At 46.7% G+C, this 15861-nt stretch overlaps 1 protein-coding gene across 1 annotated transcript in view; it reads left to right on the top strand.

The window, feature by feature from the left end:
* The first annotated feature begins 7841 nt into the window (after positions 1-7841).
* Anxa4 (annexin A4) overlaps positions 7842-15861 on the top strand; it is a 50423-nt gene continuing 42403 nt past the window's right edge. The window contains exon 1 of the mRNA XM_040737206.1: positions 7842-7954. The gene's annotated coding sequence lies outside the window, so the exon portion shown is untranslated. The remainder of the gene's footprint in view (positions 7955-15861) is intronic.

The raw sequence follows: 15861 nt of genomic DNA, 5'->3' as shown, positions 1-15861 counted from the left end.
TTTAACTGTAGCGTGGTCACCTTCCAGCAGCCTAAGCATTGTTTGGAAAATGCCATCCATAGAGGTTACCTCTGCAAGGTTCCTCTCTATGCTTTGTGAAGCCACTGTCCCTGGGAGCCAAAGGCTGCCTGGCCTCTAACCTTACTTCCTGGCTAGTAATCAGAATGGTTGTAGCTTGGCCATTGTCCCGGAACGTTGAAGAAGAGGATTGTCACTCAAGGTAAAAATCCTCTCTTCATATGCCTGGTACCATTTCAGTGACTATTGGAAGAGAAGACTTAACTCTGACCCGAAGTGTCCTTCATGTGGAGGTGTTCTAGTTGTCCTCAATACAAAAGTTATCCTAGATTTCATGGTGCGAAAAGGTCATTTATTACAATTATTTTGTTTTTGACATAGGGTCTCATGTAGCCCAAGCTATCCTCAAAACTGATATGTAGCCGAGGCTGACCTAGAAGGTCTTGATCCTGCTGCCTCTACCTCCCACATGCTGGGATTGCAGGTTACACCATTATGCCTGACTTGTTGTTAATTGAGGAGCCAGAGCCAGTCAAATCTAGTGCCTCACACATGCAGGCAAGCACTCTGCCATGGAGCTGTAGCACCAGTCACACATGTCACCCATGTCACCACAGCACACAGCATCACCACCTGGGGACCAGTGTACAGATGCAGGAGCCTATGGGGGACATTCTCATTCAAGCCAACACAGCCATCTCACTGCAACTGCCCATAATAATGTTTTTGACGCCTATGAAGATATCTAACGCAAGCCGAGTTAGATGACTGGCTGGTACTGTATATGGACAGTGCTGTGCCAAGTGGCTGTGAGAGATCCCAACTCAACATTTTTAGACCCCTAGTGACTAGCCCATCACAGAGTGACTTGCCCTTCTGCCCTCTCCTGAGAAACCGGAGACCTCAAGATAAACTTAAAAGATAACACTCCCTGATCCAGGAACTAGCTCGCCACATTCCTGCTCAATGTTTAACTGTACAATGCCCAAAGAATGCTTGCTTGAGATAACCTGTTAAGACATAAGCTATCATTTAACTTCTCATCCTTTATGATGTTTGCCTAACTCCCTGATTTGGTTTTTCCCTTTTAAAAACCCCCGACTGCAGCGACTAGGGGTCAATCTCCTTTGCCCCTGCAAGAGTCATGAGCTTGGCCCTGGTGCACTGGTTCCCCGAATAAACCTCGTGTGCTTGCATCAAGAACGGTCTCTCTTGAATTATTGGGGCATCGGCTTATCCCGAGACTTCAGTGAGGGTCTCCCCACTCTGGGGGTCTTTCAGCTGGAACACAGTAAGTCTTGTAGAAATGGTAGCTTGTCCCATGAGGTACCTGATTTTAATTATATGCACACCCAGTTATTCATAGGCATAAAACGGTGAATAGATTTTTTTCTATAAAAGTTCATTCAGAGGACACAGTTTAGCTTACTGTGAGTATACCCAAAATTAGTTCAGGATAGATCAACTCCCTGCATCCCTTACCCAGATGAATCCTGAAATATGTTTAAGTAAAACTAACCACGAAAGGAAGTTGTTAAAGGTTGCTAGGGAGGAACAACTTATTCTGTTTGAAGTATATGAAACCTGAAGTCTGATGTAGTGATGGGGAGGGGTGTCCATTGTTAAGAGAAGGGTGTGTTTATAGCCCAAGCTAAGTGGAGGCCCAGGTTTCTAAATTATCCCTAATCTCGTCTGCCTCAGGGCCACACCTAGCTTCTGTATGTTCTGCCTCTGCAGGTGGTCCTCTTCATCTGTGAGTTCACCGCTTGTAGAAATTATATAGTTTGTAGTTACAGACATATGTTCCTTGTTCTTGTTTCCCAAACGATACAGAATAGCAACTATTTACACTGCTCCTTGCAGTATAAGTAATCTAGAGATGGCTCACATCCAATGGGAGAGCAGGTTTAGGTATACAAATCCGTATCAGCACAAACAGGGTGAGGCAGGGGTATTACTATTTTGAGATAGGTTAGGCCACATAGTAATGTAGTGACCAGTGCCCCATTTTAGCAGCCATTACAGGCTAACATGTACTTGTATGACCTTGCCGCTCCTGTCCTGGTCACTAAGGTCAGATGCCCTCCTCGTGGCAAGGAGCCAATCAAAAGTTAGCTGGTGGGGCTGTGCTTTACGACTCTGGGTGTGCTTTATGGACAGTACACAACAGTGAGGTACAGAGCATAGCAACCGCCCTGGGAGGGCCTATGGGCCATAACAATCAGTTGACCAATCAACACAGGGCAGGTCACCCAAACCTGGAAGCACACCAATCCTGAGACTGTTTCATACCCCTAGACACTCCCCTTACGCTGCCCTTTAAGGTCCTTGCCTCAAGGTTGCTTGGGGTCTTTCTCCAGCCATCTGCCATGATGGTGGGGTGAAGGGCCCGAGCTAATGGAGTTAGCTCGTTAAACATCTACAATAAAAGACTCTTTGCTTTTGCATCAAAATGGGCCTCTTGGTGATTTTGGGGTTCAGAATTTGGCCACAACAGTAAGACTATGTTCCGACAAAAAAAAAAAAGAAAAAGAAAAAGAAAAAAAAAAAGAAAAGAAAAGGCAAAAAACAAAGATAGGCAAGGAGACACTGCGCTACATGCAGATATTATGCCATTGGAATAAGAGACTTGGAGGACTGGCAAGATGGCTCAGAGGGTAAAAGGGCTTGTCCCCAAGCCTGATAACCTGACTTCAGCCTCCAGGTCCTATATGGTAGAAAGACAAAACCAGCTCCTGCAATTGCACACACAGATAAACAGGCAACCAAACTAAATAAATAAATGTGATGAAATAAGGGAGGCTGAGCGTGGTGGCACATGTCTTTAGTTCCAGCACTCAGGAGGGCAGGGGCAAGCTGATCTCTATGAGTTCAAGGCCTTCCTGGCTTACATGGTGAGTTCCATAACAGTCAGAGCTACAAAGTGGAACCCTGTCTCAAAAACATCAAAATAAACAAATAAGTAAAATAAGGGACTGAGAAATCAAGAGATTTTAGTGTGACCTAGGTTCTGGAGAAAATCTCATGAGAGACTAGAGGATGATAGCATTTCTTTTTTTTATTAATTTATTTTTTACATTCTAATCCCAGTTCTGTCTCCCTCCTCTCCTCCCGATCCCCCCACTTTCTCCCAATTCCATCTCCCATCTGCTTCTTGGAGAGGGTAAGGCCTTCCCTAGGAAGTCTACTAAGTCTGTCCCATCATCTTCTTGAGGCAGGACCAAGGAACCTCTCCACCCCCCACACCCATGTGTCTAGGCCAAGCAGGGCATCTCTCCATAAAGAATGGGCTCCACTAAGTTTGTGCATTAGAGTTAGGTCTTGGACCCACTGCCAGTAGCCTCATATGTTGTCCCAACCTTACCATACCATTGTCACTTATACTAAAGGAGTCTAGTTTGGTCTTTTTATTTATTTGTTTTTGGTTTCTCAAGACAGGGTTTCTCTGTGGCTTTGGAGGCTGTCCTGGAACTAGCTCTTGTAGACCAGGCTGGCCTTGAACTCACTGAGATCCTCCTGCCTCTGCCTCCCGAGTACTGGGATTAAAGGCGTGTGCCGCCGCCGCCGCCGCCGCCACCACCACCACCACCACCACCACCACCACCACCCAGTGTGTCTAGTTTGGCCTATATGTCAGACCTGAGTCAGTGATCTCTCACTAGCTCTGGTCAGCTGACTCTGTGGGTTTCCCCATCATGGTCTTGACTCCTTTGTTCATGCTATTGCTTCTCCCTCACTTCAGTTGTACTCCAGGAGCTTGGCCCATGGTTAGTTGTGGATTCTGCATCTGGCTGCATTTCCTAATGAGACTATTTCTTAATGCTCCCTTCTCCCTTCTACTGAGTTTCCCTTTACAATTTCAATTTATTTATTTAAATTATGCATTTATTTATGTGTGTGTGCTCCAATCACAGCATTCGTGCACATGGAGGTCAGGGAACAACTTCCAGGAGTCATTTTTCTTTATCATGCTGGTCCCGAAAATCCAACTTGAGCCATCAAGCTTGGTGGCAGGTGCCTTCAGCTAATTCATCTCACTGGCCTCTTTTGTTTTCATAGTTTTTAATTTAAAAGATCTTGTTCTTTAAAACATGAAAGATCTGGTTTAGTTCCATGACTACCTTCTTAAAGGATGTCTATTCTACTTTTATTCTAACTTTATTTCCCAGAGATTAGTGATTGATCCTCTGAGTTTTCTTCTCTCTCTGAGTCTGCTTCTTCCCAGCTCCTTCCTTTCCTGTTTGTGTGTTTTGGGGTGTGTCTTTCATGTTAGACCCTTCCATTAAATTCTGATGGCCTTCACCTGCTCTTAAGCATGTAAAATTTAGTAAAGCAAAACAGGAAACCTACTTAAGTTGGGATTTTAGATGAACAGCAAATAATGTTTAGCATAAGTTATCCCATACGGAATTTAAGATTTTTTATGATATACAAATATGCTATACTTTGTAAAAAATGTTTGTCATTCATCTGAAATTCAATTTTTTTCTTTTTTGAAATAGGGTTTTATGTAGCTCAGGCTGGCTTTGAGTTTGTTATGTAGCCCAGGCTGGCCTTGAACTTCTGGTCCTCCTGCCTCTGCCTCACAAATGCTGGGATTACTGGCAAGTACCACCATGTCTAGCTGAAATTCCAGTTTAACTAAGTGTCCTAGATTTTGTTCAACCATCACACAAGCAAGATTAGCAGGCAGCCTGCCCTTGTAAGTGGGTGGAACTTGACAGCATGCCTTTATTAACCTTAGCATCGCCTTCAGTTGCTCTCAGTAACTGATGCCAGTGTCTTTATGTTTTTCATTTTAGATTCCCCGGAGTCTCCAGCCTCCCTGCTTGGTGGGTATAATGCCTGCACCAGCGTGTGAGGCACACTGAACAGGAGCAGTTCGATATTCACCATCTTAATGTCAATAGAGTAGCCCTAGGCTTGTGTACATCTCCTACCCTAGATTAAACATGGCCATATGCTCTCTCTCTCTCTCTCTCTCTCTCTCTCTCTCTCTCTCTCTCTCTCTCTCTCTCTCACACACACACACACACACACACACACACTCAGCAATGGAGACTAAAGTGGAACCATGAAGCCAGGTGGCCTTAGTGACTCTGTGTGTAAAGATCACAACAGGCGTGTCTGAGCTCCTTGCAGCCCTAGGCAGTTAGTTGCTAGATCTCCTACAATGTTCTTTCTAGAAACTTCCACAGGAAATCTGACTTTGGGTTGAGATGACTTATGCAGGTTGCCACTGGAGGTCAGTTTTCCATGTTTTGCCATAGCACCATACTGCCCAACACACACTGAATCTCCAGGTTGGTGACTACAGTTATCCGGCTACTCCAATCAGCCTTCATTGATGCCATACGGATAGAAAGCGTTGGGCATGCCAAGCCCAGTTCTGTCCAAATTCAGACCCACAAGATCATGAATTACAATGAGACAGAAATAAAGTGGTCATTGTTTTAAATCACCAAGTATTAGGCTGCCTTTGACAACCAGACACCCCGACCCCAAATACCCTTCTCCTACCCCTTTTGGAGAAGGCCTTTCCAACCTTCCAGCCCTCTACCTGGGTGAAAGAGGAGAGGAGGAGACAGAGAACACCAGCTGCTACCTGAAAAGATTCTGAGGAACCGCTTGACTTCAGTCTTACCTGAAGATCTACTTTCAGAGGCACCTGGTATGGCTGAGTCCTTCAGAACTTGAGAAATGAGATTGCATTTCATGCTGCCTCTTGGCTTTCTTCTGGCACTGGACTCTGCTTGCTCAGGCTGGCTAGACATTTGTCACCTGGATTTCTGCTTCTCAATTTCCAGAGGAGTTATATTGTTACCTTTCCTCTCTTGTTCCCTTAGCTTTGAGAGATGTTTATTTTTATGAAGTGCTGGGGGATTGAATCCAGAGTCCTGTGTATGCTTAGCGTGTATGTTTTACCACCGAGCTGCATCCATAGAACTGCTGAAAGTTTTGTTGCTGTTTCTCTTCTTTGAGACAGGGACTCCTGTATCCCAGGCTGGTCTTAAATTTAAGGAGCTGAGGATGACCTTGAATTCCTGATCCTTCTGCTCTACGCACCCCACCCCCAACCCCCCCAAGTGCTGGGGTTACAGGCGTGTACCACCAAGTCCAGTTTTGTTGTAAGAGTTAAAAAGAAAAAAAAACTACACTTGCTTTTGTCCAACTTCAAGAAAAACCTGAAGTAAAAATTATGTATTCATTTTGGTATATTTTAAAATGTGTGTGGCTATATTGTCTGTATGCATGTCTGTGCCCCACTTGCATACCTGGTGCCTGTGGAGGCCAGAGGAGATTGTTGGATCATTGGAACTGGAGTAACAGGTGTTTGTAAGCCACCTTGTGGGTACTGGAAATTGAACCTGGGGTCCACTGGAAGAGCAGCGCTGTTCTTTTTATATTTATAAAAACTATTATTTTATTTTATGCTTATGAGTGTTTTGTTTGCAAATATGTTTTGCATCCTGTGTGCCTGGTTATTCTTCCAGAAGACCTGGGTTCAATTCTCAGCACACACATGGCGACTCACAACTGTCTATACTCTACTCCCATGGGATCCAATGCTGGTGTGCAGACATACATGCAGACAAAACCTACATGCATAAAGTAAATTAATATATATCCATATACACACACACACACACACACACACGCATACATATTTTTTAAAGCCTCTGTCTGTGCCACCCCCACCCCACCCACCCCAGAAGGGTAGCACTTGGAAGAAGGGGCAGTAGGGGTCTGTGGCCTGGGTGCACTTGCTATAAAGGTCGCTTAGTTGGGTGCCAACAGCAGTTGCTAGGTACTAAGATTACTCTCCCCTCCCCTGCACCCAGTTATTTTTAAAAGGATGCAACAGCCTTGAATCTTCCAGAAGTGAAGTATCTTTATTTTGTCCTTCCTACTACCTTAGTTAATTTTGTCTCCTCCCTTTGCAGAACCTTAAAAACGTTTTGGCCTTCACACATGACAGGACAGGCCCAAGTCTAGATCACTTGTCCCCTCCTGAACCCGAGCTGTTAACCACACAATAAGCCACCTCCTCCAGCTACATGTTGCTGATATAATTTAATGTAATGACCATGTGGGCTTTGGTTGGCTGGATAGCAAACGTTGCTCAAAGCAACCCATTCTTTGTTACATGAAATTGGAGGTTGCCTGCAGAGCCACAGGCTCGGTTCTTCAAGCTTTCGTGCCACCTGCTGCAAGGGGTGTGTGCCCTGACTGGGTACACAGGCGTCCAGCAAGGAGAGAGAACCAGACTAACAAGCAACCAAGCAACTTTGCAGTAGGGAGTTCAGCGGGAAGGCAGGAGCTTTGTACAGTGCCTAATACCTGCCTCCCTGCACCCTTCTTAGGACTCTGGAGACTGCAACTGTCTTTTTTAAGGGAGGCGTGGAACTGCTAGGACTTTTCTGAAACATTAATTGTAGTGTGGGAGAAGGACAAGGATTGTACCCTCGGATGTCATTGTTAACTTTTCCAGCCAGTCTGGTCTGGGCGTAGTGACCCCTCCTCCCCCGGGCGCCCGGCTGGAGCGCTGAGGCTGAGGCCCAGGTGGGCCGTGTGACCCCTGCAGCACCCGAGGCCGAGATCCTGGGACTGGGGACCGGAGTGGGGTCTGGCAGTGCAGGGTCAGGGTCCTGAGTGGGATTTGGCGGAGCAGGTTGTGGGGGGGGGGTCAGGGTCCTGAATGGGGAAGAGAAGCCGAGTGCGGGATCCGTGGCCAGAGCCGGTGCCTCTTAGTGCAGGGGGAGCCTGGCGCGACTCTAGCTGTGCTTGGTCTGGGAGGTACTTTTCATCCCTTGGGCATCGGGACAACCAGGAACTCCGGCTCAGTCTCCACCCCAAGACGGGGCGGGTCCTGTCCGCCCGAACGAACGAGGGTGTGGCAGCCGCAGTACACTCACTGGCTGTCTCCGCGCAAGAGGTAAGGGGCTTGGGCCGGGGTCCAGACCTCTGCTGTGGGCTCTGGGCTCTGGGCTCTGGGCTCTGGGTGTGGGTCCTAGGCTCTGGGACATTGACCTAGGCTCGGACCTGGAGATCTAGATTTGATTCGGGGATCCTGGGTTCGGCCGCAGGTCCTAGGCTGGGGCCTGGAGACCTGAACTTGATCCCAACATCCTAGGCTCGGTCGCAGGTCTTGAGCTCCTGCTTTGGAGTCTGGGCTTCAGCAAGCTGTCCTAGGCTGTGGCTGCGGGTCCTGAGCTCAGGGACTGTGTGCTGCGACCAGGTGCGGTTCTTTGGGCCACCTGGCACTGCGCCCAGGACGCCTGCAGTCCCGAGTCAAGCCGGAGCGGCTACCTGGGAAGCGGTTGGAAGTAGCAGGCGGTGACGCCGCCGTACACAACACTGCCCAGCTCAGCCCACCACTCCTAGACCCCTGTAGTCCTTTGCTGAGTTCAAGTGCCTGGGAAAAACGACCGAGTTAACACTCGTTGAAGCTCACCCCAGCACCACTTGTGTTACCTTTTCTTTTTTTACAAGTAAGTTTGCTTTCTCTTATTCGCGAGGCACTCCTGCCCCCCCCCCCTGTAGCTAACGGCCTAGGCACAATGCCTGGCATACAGATCATCTTATTCTGAGCTGCGTGTCCCGTGTCTGCCTGTGGCTACAGTCTCACTCGGTCCTCAGAGCCTTGACCAACCAGGGACTTCGGCGCCTAAAAAGGGTGGCAGCTTAACACTCTGCTTGCTTGATGTGCACCCCAGGTGTGTGAAAGCTCCAGTTACTGGAGGAGCACTATGAGCTCTGAGTAACCGTGCCTTTCATTAAAACTGGGTTCCTGGTTCTCCAGCTGGTGCAGAAGGATGGATATCAGCCCCACTGCCCATCATTTCCAGACACCGGCTTTCTTAGATGGGAAGCGACTCTACCGGTGCCAGTGAATCCATGAGAACAGACAGAAGAATAAGTAAGGGGGCCAGAGACATACTAGTATTGATAGAGTGCCTCCTAGCATACCAGAAGACCTGGGCTTCGTCCTTGGCTCCGAATAAACCAGATGTACTCCTGCTTCATAGTGCTTCAGGACAGTTGGTAGTCAACTACTTGCAACTCCAGCTCCAAGGGATCTGACACCCTCTTACAGCCTTGGAGAACACACACACACACACACACACACACAATCTTTTTGTAAAAAACAGGAGAAGTTGGGAGCTAGTTTGGGAAGCGGTAACCACAGACTTCACCAATGGCTATCTTGTCAAAGTCAGTTAGAACAGGCTTTTGCTGATTTCCAGGGCATACTCGCATGTACACTCACCCACTGACACTAAAGACGCCACTCTTAGGTCAAGGGCAGAGTCCTTGCTTTTGTTAGGGATAGTGTTTTCCCTGAAAACAGCCTGGAGATTAGCATTCAGGGCAGGCTGCACCTGCTAGCCATCAGTACCCACAGGGTAAGCCTCTTGGCTTGAGTTTTGGAGGTCCCACTTTTTCCCAAACCAAGCCCTTGGGGGTTTGTTCTCATGCAGTTAGAGTATGGAGGGAGTTTAATAGGTACCATGATGGCCTTCTCAGAGTGTCTCTGGGTAATGGTCAGCCTACACTCTTTATTTCTAATTCTCTTCAGCCTGAGAAGGGCTCTTAACCTAGCTTTATAAGTGAAGAAACATGGCTTCAAGTCCTGGTCCTAATACTTCCCTAACTTCAGGGTGCACCAAAATCCCCTAGGAAGTCTAAATAATATTTAGAATCTTGCCCTTTTCTTGCTTGTTTCAAGACAGGATCTCATTATGTAACCATGGCTGTCCTGGAACTCACTATGTAGACTATGCTGGGCTGGACTCATCCGCCTGCTTCTGCCCCCCAAGTGCTGGGATGGATTAAGGGCGTGCACTACAATGCCTATCTTTCTTCTCAGCCTCCTGTGTGCTGGTTTTACTTACTACAAGTGTGCACCCTCATACTCTGGAGGATCCCTGTCCCAACTTCTGATCTGGTGTGCTGAATTGGGATCCCAGGGCCTCACTGTGAGAACATAGGCCTTACACACTCACACATGAACGTGCTCGCTAAGCTGAATGGAGTGAGAAGGCATGACCTTCCATGGGACTCTGACCTGCTATTACACACTCTAGGTGATGTACAGGCTAAAGTCCACGTGAAGAGGAGCACTCTGAACCTCCCGGTCCCAAAGGACAGTTCCCTCCACACTATACAGTCAGTATAGTAGAGCTCTGATTAACAACAGGCATTTCTCCCTCCAAGCTCAGTTCTGGGGGGGGGGCGTATACACAGGAACATGTGTGCTCATGGAAGCCAGGGGACAACTTCAGCTATTGTTCCTCGGGTGCTGTCCACCTGTTTTATTTTGAGACAAGGTCTCTCATCGTCTCACTACCAAAGCCAGGCTGGCTGACCAGTGAGCCTCCCCAGCAATGGGATCGTAAACACACCTACCACATCTCATTGCTTAAAAATACAGTTTCTGGGGGGGACGCTGTCATCCTGCTTACAAGACAGCACTTAACCAGCTGTACTGTTACTGTAGACCCTCGATGCAGTCTTACAGTGCTCAGCACTTCTAGGCATAGCTCCAGCTCAAGTTTTCTGTTGTTAACATGACTGAAGCTGAGCTGGATTAATACACTCTGCTAACTGCCTTAAAAACCAAGGGTCTCCTAAGCCTACTGTGGGTTACATGGGGTATAATTCCATGGTGTCTGGTTGTGTTTGAATCGAGCTGTGATTTTGCTGTGGGACCCTGAAACACAATTTTTGAAGAGCATTTTCTAAACTTAAAGATTCCCATTGCTTGAAGTCAGTAAATTGCTGTACCACCTCCGGAACTTCTCGTAAAACATCTGTGAATGTTATCGCCGCCATCAGCATAGGCAGAAATGGTCACTAAAGGTCAGACTGTAGGTGACCATGTAGAAATCCCAAGTGGGTTCCTCTCTGCCCCTTCCCTAACAGAATCTGAAGGATGAGATGCCAGAGAGCAGACACTTTCTGGCCCATATGGATGTGTTCTCCGTGTGAAGGGACCCTCCCCCTGGAGAGGGACCATGTGGCATTGCTATCAGAGGCTAACATGGGGTCTCATTCTCCTGCTTCACTCATGCCTGATCTCTCCCCTAGAGAAGGCAGCACAGCCTTTACAGGAATTGGGCCCCAACATCTTCCTCTCAGGAAGCAGAGGAACAAACACATTTTTGGAAGTTTTAGTGCCATCGTCTGCAGGTGCACCTTTCTGAGTCTCATGAGGACCTATTGACTCCGTGGTTCTCATCCTTTGTAGAGGCGCACCCCTCACCTCCCCACCCCCACCCCCTGCTATGAGAATATAACTGAAGTCATCTGTCCCTTCTTGAGAAAAATGAACACATACTTAACATTCTTCACAGAGTTTCAAGAGGCTTCCAAATACCCTTCTGAGACCAGGCAAGGATGTTTGGAGAGTACCTGAGGATCATGTGAAGAAAATTTGATAGCATTTATCAAAATTTTATAAGAAGACATTCTAGCCAGGTGGTGGTGGTGCACGCCTTTAATCCCAGCACTTGGGAGGCAGAGGCAGATGAATCTCTGTGGGTTCGAGGTTAGCCTGGTCTACAGAGTGAGTTCTAGGACAGCCAGGACTACATAGAGAAGCCCTGTCTTAAACAACCCCTGTCCCCCAAAGACATTCTGGCAACTTCGATTCTAGAATTGCACTTGGGATGTGTGTGGAGCTGTGGGCAACAGTGCCAATGTTGCAGGCTTGCTTTAGGAACAGAAAACTCTTATCTGTAAAGGATGGAGTGAGTGACAGAGCATTGGCAGCGCACGCAGCCCTGAGCTACACGAGAGCTAGTGTGATGGAGGAGTATAAATTCTGTAAAGTGAAGGATGTGATGATTGCATGAGTATGGGGAGCCAAGGGGCTGGAGAGGTGCTCAGAGGTGAAGAGCGGGTGCTGCTGGCACAGCAGACCAGCATGCATGCCAGGCGGCCTCCAACAGCTCCAGGGGATCTCTTCTGCCCTGCACAGTGTGCTCTCTCTCTCTCTCTCTCTCTCTCTCTCTCTCTCTCTCTCTCTCTCTCTCTCTCTCTCTCTCTCACACACACACACACACACACACACGTAAAAAATAACAATAAATCTAAAAACAGAAAAAATAAAGAGTAGCACACAAAATTAGTATTAGTGTTGTTAGATCTGACCAAGAAAAGAAAAGGGGGAAAACCCTTTAGATTCCCACACTAGATTGAACAAGAATAAGAGACAGTAGATTTACACTTTTGTGTGTGTGGGGGGTTCGTTGTTGTTGCTTTGGTTTTGGTTTTTTGGTTTTTTGATTTTTTCAGACAGAATTTCTCTGTAGGTTTGGAGCCTCACCTGGAACTCTCTTTGAAGACCAGGCTGGCCTCAGACTCACAGAGATCCGCCTGCCTCTGCCTCCCGAGTGCTGGGATTAGAGGCGTGCACCACCACTGTCCGGTGGTTTACATTGTTTAACGTGCCCTTTTCGGTGTTTACAGCTAATTTGATAATTTGTGAAGTCAAGTGAAAGGGAAATAGATTGTAAATGTCTCCAATCTCTACAATTCTCTGAGAGTTAATCTTTCCACTTGAAGGGTGGACAGATCCACTCTCTTCAGTTCCGCAGTGGAACATTCTTCCAGGCCCACAAGCTCAACTTATCAGCTCTCACAGGCAACAAAGTAGTGACAACTGAAGGGAAGTCACCGCTGAGAGAAGCAAGGTGACAAAACAGCTCCAGTTGCCAGAATACATCCTGTTGCAAAATCCCGAGGTCAATTAGACAGGAATAAAGTGAAATAATACCATTTCTGCCTGTATGTATGTATGTATGTATGTATGTATGTATGTATGTATGTGTAGATATATACAGAAGCTGAACGTGTATCTTAACTGGTGGAGTGTTTACCTGGTATGTGTGAAGCCCTGGATCTCAAGGGCAGCACAGAACAGGTATCCTGGCACACGCTTGTCATCCAACATAGGGGAGGTGGAGGCATAAGGTTCAAAAGTTCAAGGTCACTCTTTTCTACATAGAAAGTTCAAAGGCTACATGAGGCTCTGCCTCAAAATAAGTAAATAATAAACAAATATTATTTGTTTACTAGTATTTGTGTTATCTTTCCTGTGAATCCTGGATATGTGAGTGTTGAATTTTCTGTGACCCCTAAAAGAATCTCAACATCTTTTAGAGGAATTATAGGTTTTTCTTCTCCTCTTCCTCCTCTTCCTCCTCCTGTTAGTATTCAGGCATCTGTACTGGCCTGTCCTTGGATATGTCCTCAGGGGCAGTCACTAAGAGTACCACCTGTGTATATTCTCTACGTTCTCTTTTAAAAGGGCCCTGCCCACCTCCCATCCTTCTCTGTCTCTGTCTCTCTCTCTCTGCCCCTCTCCTGCTGCTCCTGTCTCTGGAGGCCAGTATTCCCTCCCTCCTTTCCCCGTTTTACAATCCTTTTCCTCTAATAAAATTCCCCTCTGCTTGAACTCTGTTGCATGGTGTCTTTCTCTCTCTGACTGCTTTTCTTAAATTACTACAACTACTACTACTACTACTGAGAGAGTCTCACTTTGTAGCCCTGGTTGGTCTGGAACTCACTACATAGACCAGGCTGACTTGAACTCACAACTATCTACATGCCTCATTCTCCTGTGTGATGGTATTTAAAGTATGCACTACCATGCCTGGAAAATTCCCCCTCTATGAAAAAAAATTAGTTGACACTAAACTAGAAAAAAGGATACAATTTGGGGAATTACATGTGCTTTGAAAATCTAAAATGTCTTATCACTTGGCCACCTCAAGGGGGTAGAAAAAAATGGCCACAGAAACTCGATCCTGGCCATCTTGAGTATAGGAAATCTGAGCAGGAACTCTTAGTCTCAGAGGATTTATTGATAATATTTAAGTCACCTTCCAGTGCTCTTTTCAAATGTTATGTTGTTCTAAGGTATATGGAGGTAAGTGTGTCAACACAGATAGTTACTGGATTATTTAAAATTAATAAACCATACAACAACCGCCTAGTTCTCCTGGGCCAAGAGCAAATTTTTTTTCTTTTTGGTTTTTTTTTTTGAGACAGGGTTTTTCTGTGGCTTTGGAGGCTGTCCTGGAACTAGCACTTATAGATCAGGCTGGCCTTGAACTCACAGAGATCCGCCTGCTTCTGCCTCCCAAGTGCTGGGATTAAGGCATGCGTCACCACCACCCGGCCAAGAGAAAATTTTAATGTATGTATTTGAAGATTATTATTTTCTGAGTGACTTCCACTCAGAGTTGAATTTTTCCTTTGAGATAAGGTGTCATGTAGCCCAGGTTGGCATTGAATTGTGTATCCCAGGTTGGCCTTGAACTACTGATCTTCCTGCATTTACTTCCCTAGTGTTGGGTTACAGTCATGTGCTACCACATCTGGTTTTATTATCAAGCAGTGCAGGGCATTGAACCCAGGACTTTGTGCATGCTGGGCAAGCATTCTACCAACAGAGCTGCACGTCAACTGCCTTCTAGCTTTTGGGAATGTGCCATGTAGTATTAATATCTACAGTTATACAATCCACACTAGAACTCCTCATTCTGTCTAACTGTAGCCCAGCAGCCACTAATGAATCTCTCTCCACACCCTACTCTCCCTTGCCTTCAGCAATCACCTTCTACTCTCAACTTCTATGATTGCACGTTTCATATTCCACATGAGTGAGGTGGTGTGGTGCTTGTCTTTCTGTGTTTGTCTTAGTTCAGTGACCTCCAATTCCATCCAAGTAGCTGTGAATGATGGGGTTTTCATTCTCTTTATGACTCACAGCACATACTGTATGTATTCTTTGGGGTTTTGTTTTGTTTTGTCCATCAGCTGATGCATGCTGAAGTTGGTTCCATCTCTTGTCTGTTGTGAATAGGGCTGCAGTGTCTTCTACACCCTGATTCACTTCCTCTGAGTTATACCCGCCAGTGGGAGGGTTAGGTCATACAGAGGAGTTCTGTTTAAATTTCCTGAGGAACTTCCACACTGCTTTCCATAGTGGTTGTAGCAATTTGCATTCCCACCAACCCTGTGCAAGGACCCTGATGCGACATTTTGCTTGCACTGGCTGTCCTTAGTCATTTGGACAGTAGCAACCTGTTCTAGGGGCAAGTGAGATCTCTAGGGTTTTAACCTGGTTTTCTCTGATGATTGGAGATGTTTAGTCTTCCACACGACACCCTGGTAGGTTTGGCCATTCGAATGTCTTATTTTCAGAGGTAGCTATGTAAATTGATTGCCCATGTTTATTGGAGGTTTTTGTTATTTTGTTTAGTTTTTATGGCACTGGAGGTTGGACTAGGGCCTCTTAGATGCTAAGCAAGAACTCCACCATGGAGCCTCAGCTCTAGTCTTCTCAGCTCTGGAGTCCTCAGGATGTCTAGTCAAGTGTCCTAATGTCACTCCCTGTATCTAAGATGAGTCGGCAGGAAGCCACATTCACCTGTCCAGGCAAGAAGTATGCTCTATGCCTGACTCTCTTTACCCTCTCTACCAAACCAGGATACAATTCTGTCTGGCCCATCTCTTTACTATTCCTCAGAACTGCTTCCCATTGTTATGTCCTCTCTCTGGCCCTTATTACTTTTCACCAAAGCCACCTCAGCTCTTTCCTAACCTGGGCCAGAGTGATAGTGATTAGAAAGCTGTTTTGTTCGTCACTACCACCCTCATCCTACCCAGAATTCCCTGCAGATACCCCACTGCCCTGGGATAAACGGCAGCTTCTGCCTTTGCCTCCCTCGCCCTCCTAACACACACAAGCAGATGTGAGGCTCAGCTCTCCACTCTGCCATCAGCGAGGCACTCTGCCTGTGTCCACCTAGCAGACAGACACCCAACTTT

Source organism: Mesocricetus auratus, unplaced genomic scaffold (assembly GCF_017639785.1).
Source record: "Mesocricetus auratus isolate SY011 unplaced genomic scaffold, BCM_Maur_2.0 Super-Scaffold_100676, whole genome shotgun sequence".
Lineage (NCBI taxonomy): Eukaryota > Metazoa > Chordata > Mammalia > Rodentia > Cricetidae > Mesocricetus > Mesocricetus auratus.
Note: the sequence above shows the minus strand (reverse complement) of the source record. Positions and strands in the feature narration are given on the sequence as shown.